This window comes from Kogia breviceps, chromosome 14 (genome assembly GCF_026419965.1).
Source record: "Kogia breviceps isolate mKogBre1 chromosome 14, mKogBre1 haplotype 1, whole genome shotgun sequence".
Taxonomy (NCBI): domain Eukaryota; kingdom Metazoa; phylum Chordata; class Mammalia; order Artiodactyla; family Physeteridae; genus Kogia; species Kogia breviceps.
This window is the reverse complement of record NC_081323.1, coordinates 64663847-64676410: the sequence shown is the minus strand read 5'-3', so window position 1 is coordinate 64676410 and position 12564 is coordinate 64663847. Positions and strand designations below refer to the sequence as shown.

Below are 12564 nucleotides of genomic sequence, written 5' to 3'. Positions count from 1 at the left end.
CCAATAATGTGTACTTGTGCAGGAATAGAAAGACTTAATGGAATAGAACAGAAAGTCCAGAGATGCACCCCAATACATCTGGAAATTCAGAATATAATGAAGGTGTATTGTATTCTGAAACAAATGGGTAAAGATAACTGGTAGCCATATGGAAAAAGTTGAGTCTATATATCACTCCTCAACACCAGAATAAATTCTAAATGGATCAAAGGTTTAAGTGTAAAAATGAAACCATAAAAGAAAAAAACACTGAAAGAAAAAATATGGGCCAAATCCAAATTCTTGGAGGCCTTTCCATAACTCAAAATCCAGACACCATAAAATATTAACTACTTAAAATTTAAAGAAAAAACTTTAAAGCCTTCTCTATACCAAAATACATGACAGTAATTTTTTTAAAAATGACAAGCTTGAGGAAATTGCAACTCGCATCACAAAGGGCTAGTCTCTCTAATTTATAAATTCCTAGAAATTGATAAGAAAAAAGCGATCCAAAAGAAAAACGCGGAAAGGGCATGAACAGATGGTTCATAGAAAAAGAAACAGAAACAGCCTTTAAGCATGTGAAAAGATGCTCAGCCTCATTCATAATCAAAGTAATGCACATTAACACCATGAGTAACTTTTCACCTATCAGACTGATACAAATCCAAAGGTTGGTAAACACTCTATTGGGAGAAGCTATGGAGACAGGTACTCTAATGCATTACTTGCAGGCGTTCAAAATTGTACAACCCTGAAAGAGGGCAGCATTTATCAAAATTATAAATGCATTGCTCACTGACCCAGCAATCCCACTTCTGGAAAGATATCCCACAGATACACCTCACATATACTAAATGATATGTGCACAAGGTTATTCACCACAGGCTGTGACTGCAAGAGACTGGAAAACATTCAAGTATCCATCATTTATTGGGATACTTCATCATTTATTGGGGCTACTTAATAAACTCTGGCACAGGCCACACAATGGTATATTCTGCATCTGTTAAATAAATGTTTTCTATATACTAATGTAGAAAGATACTAAAGGTATACAAACTGAAAAAAAAGAAACAGGGTCAGAATAATTTACATTTTATATAAAAAGTAGGGGATATATAGAGTATACTGCTATCTGCTTGTATCTACACAAAGAAACAGTAAACATCTATAGAAAACAAATAGAAAAAATTATCTGTGGCCAAAGGGAGCATATTAGACCAAGACAGAGTTGGGAATTAGACTCCTCAAAATACTCCATTTTAGTTTTTGAACCACATGAACATTTTATATACACAAAAAGAATTTTAAAGTGTTAAAAGTATAACTCACAGGACGAAGAGAAAAAGAACTACTTATCACTTAGAGTCAAAATCCAACACGCATTAAAAGAGAATTTTTTCCTAAATTAGGAGTTTGGGATTAACAGATACACACTACTATATATAAAAAAGATAAACAACAAGGACATACTGTATAGCACAGGGAACCATATTCAATACCTTGTATAACCTATAATGGAAAAGAATCCAAAAAAGAATATATATATATGTGTATGTTATATGTATGTATGTATAACTGAATCACTTTGCTGTACACCTGAAACTAACACAACATTGTAAATCAACTATACTTCAATTTAAAAAGTAATAGTAAATAAAAATGAAAGAATTTTTCTCTGAAATTAGATGTTAACAAGCAAGATTAGTGTGGCCATCACTAAAAATCATACAAGACAATCTGATTTTTTTTCTTTAATCAAGCTAAAGCACATGATTATAATAATCTATAAAAGTGCTATTTGGGGGGCAAGGAATCAGAAGAGAGAATAGGAAAGTGCAATGAGGATGCTTTAGCCTAATGCTTCTCAAAGTATGGTCCCTGGACCAGCAGCATCAGCATTACCTGAGAACCTGTTAAAAAAGCCCCAGCCCAGACCTACTGAACCAGAAACTCTGTGAGTGGTAGGGAGCAATTCTGGTAATACACACTCAAGTTTGAGAGCCAGTGATCTGGTCCAATGCTTCTTACACATCCTCATGCATCACTTGGAGGAGGACATTGTTAAAAAGCAGATTCTGGTTCAGTAAGTCTGGGGTGAGTCCCTGAGTCAGCATTTCAAACAAGCTCCAGGAAGCTGCTGATGTGCTGCTGGTTTGGGAGTGCACTTGCAAAGAAAAGCTCAAATCCACCTGGGGAAGAAGGTATGTAGTCTTCATGTGGCTGAGTTTCCTATGAAATTTGCCCTCAGTAGCAGAGTCCGTATACAGGTTTCCAGGCTGGGAGACATCATGTAGCCTCCCATATAAATTCTGTCTTTAACTTGGAATAAATACATTTTCAAGCATATGTCTTATTAAAATAACAGTGAATTGTTGAAATTCAATTTAAGGATGTCTCGTTTGAGACGACTTTCATTTATAAGTGGACCCATGAACCTTCCAGAAAGGGAAAAAAAAACCCCAAGAAGGCATATTCATACATCTGCCTGGTTATACTGTCTGATTAACTATTTCGAACACATTAACCATACCATCTGCTCTCCATGAAAAATCACCAGTTTGTTTCCTTCTAAACATTTTGAAAATGGTTCTTATATTTACAAACACTGATTCTCCATTTGTTTTACATGGGGGGAAAATCTTTAGAGACATCTTCCAAGTAAAGAATTCTAGTTGAGATGGAAGGACCTGGAACTGTTATGTATCTTCATTTTGCAAGTCACCCTTTGTATAAAGTTTTTGGTGTTAAACATTAATCAATGTGCTGAAATTTCTACATATCCCTATCTTACTGAATCTATTGATAAGATGCCATCATTTCCAGACACACTATTATTTGATGTACCACTAAGAAAGAAAAAAAGTTGCCAATTAAACCATGACTTGTCAATTTTAAGATATTAGTCCATCTCAGATATGCATCTTAAAAAATATATCAATGAAATAGCTTAATTATAAATCTCAGAGATATGCATATATTATGCATTTTCATCCACAGAGGCATGGAATTTTGTCCATACAACAATTTGTCCCACGCCTAAACACTGGAATGGTTTCAACTTCCACGCAATATTATTTGGTTCATTTTTGTACATATGAGTATTTTTTTAAAAGATAGTGATTAAAAAAGAGTGACCTCTTTTTACCCTGGAACATGATACTGCTTGCACAAAGTAATACAAATTAATCACTCAATTTGGATAATTTTCCAATCCAAAAGTATTCAATGTAGCTATCTCTAGGCTATTTATTTATTTATTTTCCCCCCACAATAAGTGTTTAATGAGTAAATAATGTCCCCCTGAAAAGACCCCCACCCCAATTAAAGGCCAACTGCAGTAACACTTCAGGGTTGAAACCCTGCTTCCTTCCTGCTAGGAGGTGCCATGTCATTTATTGAAACAAAACAAAACAGGGCAAACACATTTCTTAATAAATGCAGTTTGTTAAAGTCCTGTTAAAACATATGGGTCAAGGGGAAGTAAAAATAATCAGAGGATCACTGTAGGAAAAACCTTTAGGTCTGGCACCTGGGAGACCTCTGGAGAGGAGGCAGTGGGAGAAACTTCATGTTCTGAAAGGAAGGAGCCCCCCAACTCCCTTCTTCCCTCTCACCCGATTAATCCCACCAGAAACTACCAAGACGCCCGGATAAAAGGTTTCAAGTTCAATAGTCACACTCTCTCCAAATACAAAAAGCAGGTACAAAATATATCCTTCTTTTCTGACAAAAGCCTTTACTTACATGCTTGTTTCCATAGCACCTTTCAAAAGTAACAAGCAATTAACAATAAACAAACATCTTATAGCAAAGAAGCAATTTATCTATCCAAGGAAAAGGAAAAATAAACTTCCTTTGTAGATTTAACAAAAGTTGAAGAAATTCATCATGTTACACTGTAGCTATATAATAGTCGCAGTTGAACTTTCTCAACTCAATTTGTATTTTCCCCATAGCAGCAAGACTAACAGAGTTTCAAATGAAAAGAATTTCTAATGAATCATATTAGGAGGACTGAGGACAATATTATAGGTCATTTTACTTTTCACCTTTGTACAATATGCATTGACCAAATCCTCTAATATGGATATTAGTAAGTAGAAAGAAAGAACAGGGAAAAAACGTTCCCAAATTCCCCAAATTGTTTGAATGTCAGTTAAATTCTGCCCGCCTCCCTGTTATAACTGACTAGACAACGACGACTGTTCTTTAGAGTGGATCTCAAAGGAGCTAGTACGGTCCTCTAAGAGACATGTTTAGTTATCAAGTGACTAGGGCACACCACTGGCATTTAGTGTCTGGAAGACAGGATGCTCGAACTTCTCACAATGCATGGGACAGATTTACATAATGAAGATTTATCCTGGTCCTGAGAATCGTTTCAATGACCAGACAGATTTATCACCAAAACTGGCGTTACTTTAGAACACAATACTAAACAGTTTTCACAAGAAACTATGTAAAAACCCCAGTAATTCAGGGGGAAGGTAGCTAACGTGAGGGAAGTTGAGATTGAATAATAACTAGTGCCTGAAAATTAGTGACCATTTCCTCACACCATGCATTAACTCAACATATAATTGCGGTGTCACAATATTGAGCATACCTACATTCACTACTAAGTAACATACTGGCACCGAATCAAAAACAAAGCAAAACAAACCAAAAAACCCCCTTCAATCTAGCTAATACTTTATTCATTATTATCAGTGATAAGCAGTAGGAATCCAGCATGGTGCCTCGAAGCAGCAGTACCTCCAAGCTTGTGGCACAAAAGCTGCCCTACAATGTCGTTTGAAAATGTGGCGTTCATGGAGGGGTTATATTAATATTATTTACATGTTGATTGAGATAGTCTGTACTTTATCTTGGCATGTTATTCCTAATTCAACCTGGACTTGTTTCTCTCTTCATTATCATAAAAAGTTTATCCCAACACTTAGGCGTCCCCTACCCCTGTGTCTATCTATCTCTCTGATCTTTCCTTTTCTTGTATGAAATAGCTCCTGATATTTTTACCTCTCTTCAAGCCACGCTTATTCACTAGAAGCAGGTACAGCACAGCAGTATGTGCTAGATGTTATATGGCAATGCATGTCATATATTGTTCTCCTCTTACTTCTCCCTTACATTTAAATCGGAGCATCACACTGATTTTCAATTATGTATGTAGGTAGGTTACATTACTGACGAAGTTCATTTCAGAGCTGTAATGGGGGCTTTACAAACTTTTGCTGCAAATGGGAGAAGCCTTGGTCTGGCAAAGTTGAGCACCACTGCTCCAAAGAGTGGAATCACGTGCTTAACCAAAAACAAACTTGAAAAGTTTCCTTTGCTTAAAGCAAGCCCTGGGCTCCAATATACCACTTCCATTCTATCTGACGCCCCACCCCCGGCACACACCGCTGCTTTTAAGCCCACTTCTGCCCTCACACAGGGCCAAACAAAAGTTATTGTCCATTTCGGAAGCAGGGTCCCTTTTGGGAAATCGACAAAAGCCAAGGACTCTCACCCAATAAACTCATATGCCATGATGCATTCAAGTATGGGGAGGGGGTCCCCAGACACACCCTCTGCAGCCCAATCGGGACCGGAGGAGAACTCGAGCCCTAAAACCCAGCGAGTGGGGGTGGGGAGAAGGATGGGAGGCAAGTACGGGGCGGGGCGCTGTACTCGCTGTGCCTGGGCTTAAACCCCGATTCCACCGTGTCCTAGCACCGTGACCCTGGGCAGGGCGCTTCACCTCTCCGTGCAGCCCAGCAGTGGAACCGCGTAAGCGCGGACAGACGGTTAAGGCTCAATAAATGGTGTTGCCGCGGGCAGCAGCGCCGCGTCACGGCGCCAACCCGCCGCCGAGGGAAACTGAGGCGCGCCTCGCGGTCGCACTCGCGTGCGGGGACTGGCTGCGAGGGGACTGGCCCTGCGGTCCCGCGGCCCTGGCCCGGCAGCCCCGCCCCGCCCGCGCGGGTCCCGGGACGGCGCGGACCCGGCGGCTCCGCTGCAGCCGCAGGGCCGGCTGGGGAGGCCGCCCAGGACGTGGGTCGCCCGCCCGGCCGGCTCCCCCGTCTGGCCCTCGGTCTCCACCGCTCTCACCCGCTCCTCAGCCCCAACGGCAGCCGCCGCCGCCGCCGCTGCCGCCGTCCGCAGCTCACCTCCCGGGCCGCCGCCGCCGCCGCCGCCGCTACAGCCGCCGCGCGATCTCGCGAGACTTCGCTCCCCTCCGTGCTTCCCCGCCCTCTCCGCGGCGCGCGCGGACCCCGGCCTGTAGCAGGCTAGGCGCGCTCCTGAAGAGCCGCCCCCTCGCCTCGGGGTTAGGTCTAGCCGGGCTCGCGACCCGGCGTCCCGGTCTCTGCATCCGTTCCACCCACCTCCGCCCCGTGAAGGTGAAGGGTTAAAAGCCAGGTGCGGGATGGCAGCCTCCCTCTCACCTGGCTGACCGGGTGCGCGTGCGCATGCGCGCGCCCGGGGCCCCGGACCTTGGAGCCTTCGCAAAGGCTGTGACCACTGTGACAACAATAATCGTAGCAGCCAGTCTTGGAATGCTTCCTGGTTGCCGAGTACTTTTACAACTCCTCCTGGGTCCTCACAAGAGCCCCCAAGAAGTGGGTATTACCATCCTATCCGTTTCAGAGAGGATAAAATGGAGGCTTGGCCAGGTTAACAACTGCTACCTCTAGGTCACACAGCTAGGAGTGGGCATCCGGGGTTGTCTGACGCTCAAGCCAAAGCCCAGTTTTCCCGCCTCCATGACAATCCCCAGACCCTGTCCCTGTTCCTTCCGCTGAGGGCACCAAATCTCAGCCCTTCTTTACTTCCCTCCCAAGTTTCACCAAGGTGAGAGGAGGCGCTCCTAGGAGGGCAGTTGCTACAGTCCCTCTGGTTTTATGGAGCTGCTGTCAGGAAAGTGCTTCTCCCCCATTACACGAACTTCCTAAACCTCCCTGTGCCAGACCCTGTACAGGGCCCTGAAAACTATTTATATTCGATGGTTTCCTCTTTAGACTGGTGGCGTTTTGATGGTAGAGAGCACAGTAGAATGGGACACAGGACACAGAAGCAGAATGTACATGGATGTCAGGGGGTGCAGAGAAAGGTGTGACTTCTTCCTAGGGGTAAATTCTTAACCTTATACATATAATTGTTTCTAAAAAGGAGGGGCTAACATTTATTGAGGGCATTTCAAGGTCACTACCAATATTCTTCCAAGTCAAGTCATAGGAAAATGGAGACTCAGGGAGATGAAGAAATTGGCCTAAGGCTCCACAGTAAGACAGGGTTTGAACCTGGGTCTGAATCCAGAACCCAGCACTGCCTTGCACTAAAGTCCCATGATCTAGCATGTCTGGGCCAACAAGCTGCTGTAAAATCAAAAGCCTTGGAGGTTCTAGCTATTCCTTTACCTTGCATCAGGGGCTGCAGGGGCTTGCCCAGGCCACCTGACAGTCACATCCATCTCAGCAAACTCTGGCCTGCCCACCCTGCAAGGCTGCTCACTCCCTCCAGAAATAATGCCACTTCCTGCGGGCCAGAAGTAATAGGTGCCCTCCAGGTGTGAACAGCACCCAACCCACCTGATGGAGGAAGTGAGAGAGGAAGGGAAATCACATCTGATGGGCAGCTACAGGGTACCAAGCACTGCTCCAGGTGCTGTCCATTCATTAGCTAATTTAGTCCCCCCAATAATCCCATCGGCAGGGAGGGAGGTATCGTTGTCCCCATTTTGTGGGTGAGGAAACCAAGGGCCTAAGAGGGGAGAGAAGTTGCCCAGCCCGAAGATACACACAGGTGGTAAGTGGGAAGGCTGGAGTTGCCCCAGGTCAGGCTGTCCCCAGACCTGCAAACTTTGGCCTCGGGGACCAACAAGTTCCTCCCTGCCCCAAAGGCCTTCATAAAGCTGTAAAGCTAGAAATCCCCTGAGGTCAGGACTCCAATCTAAGATACTATACGTATCTGGGTGGACTGTGCCTTGATATTCTCAACTAAAACAGGGGTCCCCAACCCCTGGGCTGCATTCGCAGCCTGTTAGGAACCGGGCCGCACAGCAGGAGGTGAGCAGCAGGTGAGTGAGTGAAGCTTTGTCTGCTGTTCCCCATCGCTCCCCATCGCTCCCCATCGCTCACGTTACCGACAAACCATCGCTCGCGTAACCGACGAACCAACGCCCCCCTCCCCCTGCACCCCGTCCGTGGAAAAACTGTCTTCCATGAAACCGGTCTCTGGTGCCAAAAAGGTTGAAGATTGCTGATCTAAAATAAAGATATAAATAGGTTGCTGGGAAGAGGACCCAGTTAATGTATGTGAAGCATGTAGAAAAGTGCCTTGCACAGATTAAGCACTCAGTAAATTATAGCTATTATTACATGTCTGAGTTATTTTATTCTCTCCCCATCTCCCGATATAAATTCCAAATCAGTTTGGAGGGTGTGACCTTATATGCTCAGATATGGAAATAAAATTAGTTCCTAGCACACTGGAAACAATCCACTGTTCTTTAGTGGACAAAATTACCCCCGCCCTTCCTCCTGATGGTGGAAAGAGACCAGGCTCTCCTGAAGCTCTGATGCACTCTCCCCAGTTTCCTGGGAGACTGGAAGCCTGTTTTACAAAAGGTTCCCCTTACATAGTAAAAGCCACCCAAATATTTTTAAGTTGTTGGCAAAAACAAAAAGAAACTTGTTAAGAGAATTTTCGTGAGGTTGGGGGTTAATATAAACACTGTGACATCATGAGGAAAGCTTTTATAGGAACTGAAGCTGCCACTACCCTCAGGCCATGGTACCCCAGGTTAGGTTTCTATCCTGATACAAGCATGTCACATATTCCCATCAATGGCGATGGCTCACTGTGGAAGTGATTCTCACAGGGCAGGGGTGGACGTAATAAGATCCATGGAGGGCATTATATATGGAGAAAAAAAATCAGGGTGATTCTAATATGTATACTTCTAAGGGTTTAACCTGTGGTTTCCAAAAAGCACTATTAAAACGTCTTTGATCCAAGAGGAACTTTATAAATGCCCATAATGGGATTTGTTTAACCCTTGTTCATTCAATAAAAACTTAAGCACTTACGTGCCAATTACTGTCTTAGTAGCTGTGAGCAAGACACAGTCTATGCTCTCATAATATTGATGGCCTAGAGGGAAGAGAGGTGTTAATTAAATAACTGAACCAATAAATGTTGAAATGTCATGTGATATATAGAATGAAAAAGAAGAGCATATGACCAGGAAAAAAAAAAAAAAAAGAGGCTGGATGGAAGGGTAGGAAAGAATTTGCCTTGAACTTGAGTTCTGGAGGATGCATTAGCATGAACTAGGCAAGAAGGAGAGGGGAGAGCATTGCGGAGATAGGGATGGGTCCATAAAGAATAGGTGAGAGTAGGTAACTGGGAGAGCCAGGTGGACTGGGACCTTAAGAGGCATCTCAGGCAGGTATACACCCTGATCACATGGGGACAGTAGAGAGGAGAGAACCCGCCTGGAGACGGATGTGTGTCCCGGGCAACGCCAGTGGTCTCCACGTACCATCCGTCCCCATTGGTCAATCCAAGCTCATTATGGACGCCTACCGCCTCTGCCCCACCAGTCCTCTGTCAAGGATGGGCAGGCTGTCGTGACACAGCTGTTGTATTTCCAGCCGATCTGTATTTGAGGAGATCTCACATTTTACATCCCACCACCCTAGAGCAGAAATCAGACTGCACACCTCCTGCCTCCCTTGCAACTAGGACAAGGGATATGACATAAGCTCTGCCAGCCAGATGTACCACGTGAGGCTGAATCTGGTCGTGAGCCTCGGTTCTGTTGATGTGACCGGTGGCCAAAGCAACCAGCTTTGGGGATGGCGGTTGCAGGGCCGAGTTCCCAGTGGAGAAGCCGCACGGGTGCTGACGGCAGTGATGGTTGTCATGATGGTAAACTCAGGCAGGGTGATGGTTAGCTGATCAGGCCAGGCCTGCAGTGTGGTTTGGGGCATTTTTCCTAGAAGCTTAGCCTCAATTTCTTTCCTCCAGCCCTCCCAATGATTCTGTGGGTTACCTAACATCCTTTATTACATTCCCCTTTCTGCTTAAATCGGCCAGCCTTTCCACCAAGAACGCTGACCTCTCATAGGCTGAAGCTGGTTGGAGCCAGTGAGACTTGGAGAGAGGCTCACTGGGGCAGTGGCAAAGGGAACTTTCTCTACTGGAAGAGAGAGCCCCGGGAAGCCAGCTCGCTCTCCCTGCCTGGCATGGAATCTCAGTTGCCATCAGTGGCTTCTTCCATAACTGCTGGATAAGGTAGAGTCTGCAAGGCAGAGTGGAGGAACCAAAAGATCCTGGGTCCTTGACTACATTACCAAGCTGCTGGACTGATCCCAGACCTACCAGGCCCTGGACATCCCCTTCTCTGAGCTAATGCACGTGGTTAAAGCAACCTGAGTTGGCTTCTCCGTTCCTTGCAGCCCAAACATTCCCACTGGGGCAGGGAGGAAAGAAGCAAAATTATGGGGAACAGGCACTCATCTCTCCTCGGTGTGTCAGGGGCCACCCCAAATCCTGGGAAACTTTGACACCAACCTCCTTCATCCCCACCCAATATCAGTCCCACTCAGGTAAGCCCTACCTGGCCCCAAACACTTCATTCCAGAAAACATATCCTTCCATTGCCCTTCCCAGCCTTTGACTGTCTCTTTGACGGCCACAGAGTGGTTCTGTCACTTGCCCAGCTCACACATCTGGTAAGTGGCAGAGCTGAAGGTCTGGAGGCAATCCAGATCCCAGGCTTTTAACCACTGTGTTTAATGCCATGCACCATCCAGCCTCATTCCATTAAAAAAAAAAAATTATGGCCTTGAGCAGGAGAAAAACAGAAAAAGAACTCAAGTCCAGCTCCATATTTGCTATCTGGCCTTGAGCAAGCTTCTTAAGTCTCACTTTGAAATGAAAATGAAGTTAATGATGCCAGCTTCATAGAATCTGGCAGTCATCTGTGTGGCTCGCCTCTGGCTCCCCACCTTCTGTGCACACACTGGAACCCCACTTCCTGGGCCACTTGGGTGGGGTCACATGACGAGTCCCAGCCAGGGAGTGTGAATGGAGGGAGTATGTGTCACTTCTGGGCTGCTGCTCTATCGAGCAGCAGAGCCCCCAGCCAATCCATCATGGACATATAATGTGAGCAAAAAACAAACCTTTTTTGTTTGGGGTTGCTGGTTGTCATAGCATTTACTAGCCTTACTGATCGATACATAGAGTATAGTCATTTACTCACTTACTCAAGAAATGCTTTTCTGCTATGGTTCTAACCACAGATGGATAAAAGAGAAAGCTCAAGCAGCAGCCCCGAAGGTTCTGGTGTGGTTATGCTGAGATGGGGCCCAGACCGCTGCAGTTTTCTGGGGCTCCCCCATGATTCTGATGCACTGGCAAACCTGAGACCCTTGCATTACTCTTGACCCACCATGTCATGGTAGAGTCGGACAGGATGACTACCCCTGAGCACCACGTAGACTAGGCATGACAATTACAGAGAGAAAAATTACAATGCAAATATAGTTTAGTGATCTGAAATCTGTAAAATTAAGTGAGAATATATAGGAGCTTTATGAACTGTAAAGTCGTATGTGTAATAGAAAGTAGATGTGCATCTTGGCAAATCTATTCATCAATGGTGTGATCCAAGATTGGGTACTTGGGCTCTCCATTTCCTCGTCCTAATGTAGATGGTATTATTTGTCTCTCTGTTTTCCAAAGATGAAAATGGAAACTCAGAGAAGTTCTAAAACATCACCCATGGTCACACAGCTAGTACAAGGCTGAACTGGAATCCACACCCAGGTTCTTCTGTATCTAGAGCTGACCTTCTGAAACACTGGGTGTAGCTGGTTCACACAAGGCCCCTGCTTGTCTCTCCAGCTATAGCTTTTGTCTACCCCTTCACCTAGAGCCCTAGGTTCTAGCCACACCAAACTGCTTGCCTTTCTCGCCCATGCTACCATTTCACACCTCTGTGCTTTGGCTCCTGCTGGCCCCACTGCCTGGCATGCCTTCCCTCTCTTCCCACTACCCTGCCTCCAAACAGCTGCCAGATCTTTAGATAAATGGTTTGGTGAACCCATCCTCTGTGGTTAACCATGCCCCACAGTAGGTCTTACACGTGGCCCTGCAAATGCCTCCTCCATTAGATTGCAGCCTGTGGAGGGAGAGCCCCTCGCTTCCTTTCTCTAGGCCGTGTGACTAGCATCGTGGGCACTTCTGCTGATGCATCCGCCACAACCACCCGAATACCTAGCTCAGCAAAACCAAGGCCCTACAGCTTACAGCACAGACCCTCCCAAGAAGACAACACGGCAGAGTATTTCAGAAAGTAGATTCGGGATTCGAATCCAGCCACTTTGTAGCTTGGGGACTGCAAGCCCCGTACGTAGTATCTTGCAAGCCTCAGTTTCTTAGATGAAAAATGGGGCTAATGACAGTACCTGCCTCGCACAGTTGTGAGAATTCAATGAGATATGATGTGTACAATAAATTTATGTACAGCACCCAGCTCATAAGGCAGAAATGAATTAATTTCCAGCCGATTTCATCGTTGTT

The 12564-nt window shown here is 45.2% G+C and overlaps 1 protein-coding gene across 14 annotated transcripts in view; it reads right to left on the bottom strand.

Moving 5' to 3' along the window:
* MRTFB (myocardin related transcription factor B) overlaps positions 1-12564 on the bottom strand; it is a 280358-nt gene that overhangs the window by 190365 nt on the left and 77429 nt on the right. For 4 of the 14 annotated variants that reach the window (XM_067013390.1, XM_067013400.1, XM_067013392.1 and 1 more), the window contains exon 1: positions 6141-6182. The exons of 2 other annotated variants lie outside the window; for them this stretch is intronic. The gene's annotated coding sequence lies outside the window, so the exon portion shown is untranslated. Of the gene's footprint in view, positions 1-6081; positions 6194-12564 lie in introns of those variants that run through there. 8 more of the 14 variants (XM_067013393.1, XM_059038314.2, XM_067013402.1 and 5 more) reach the window with 5 other exon arrangements.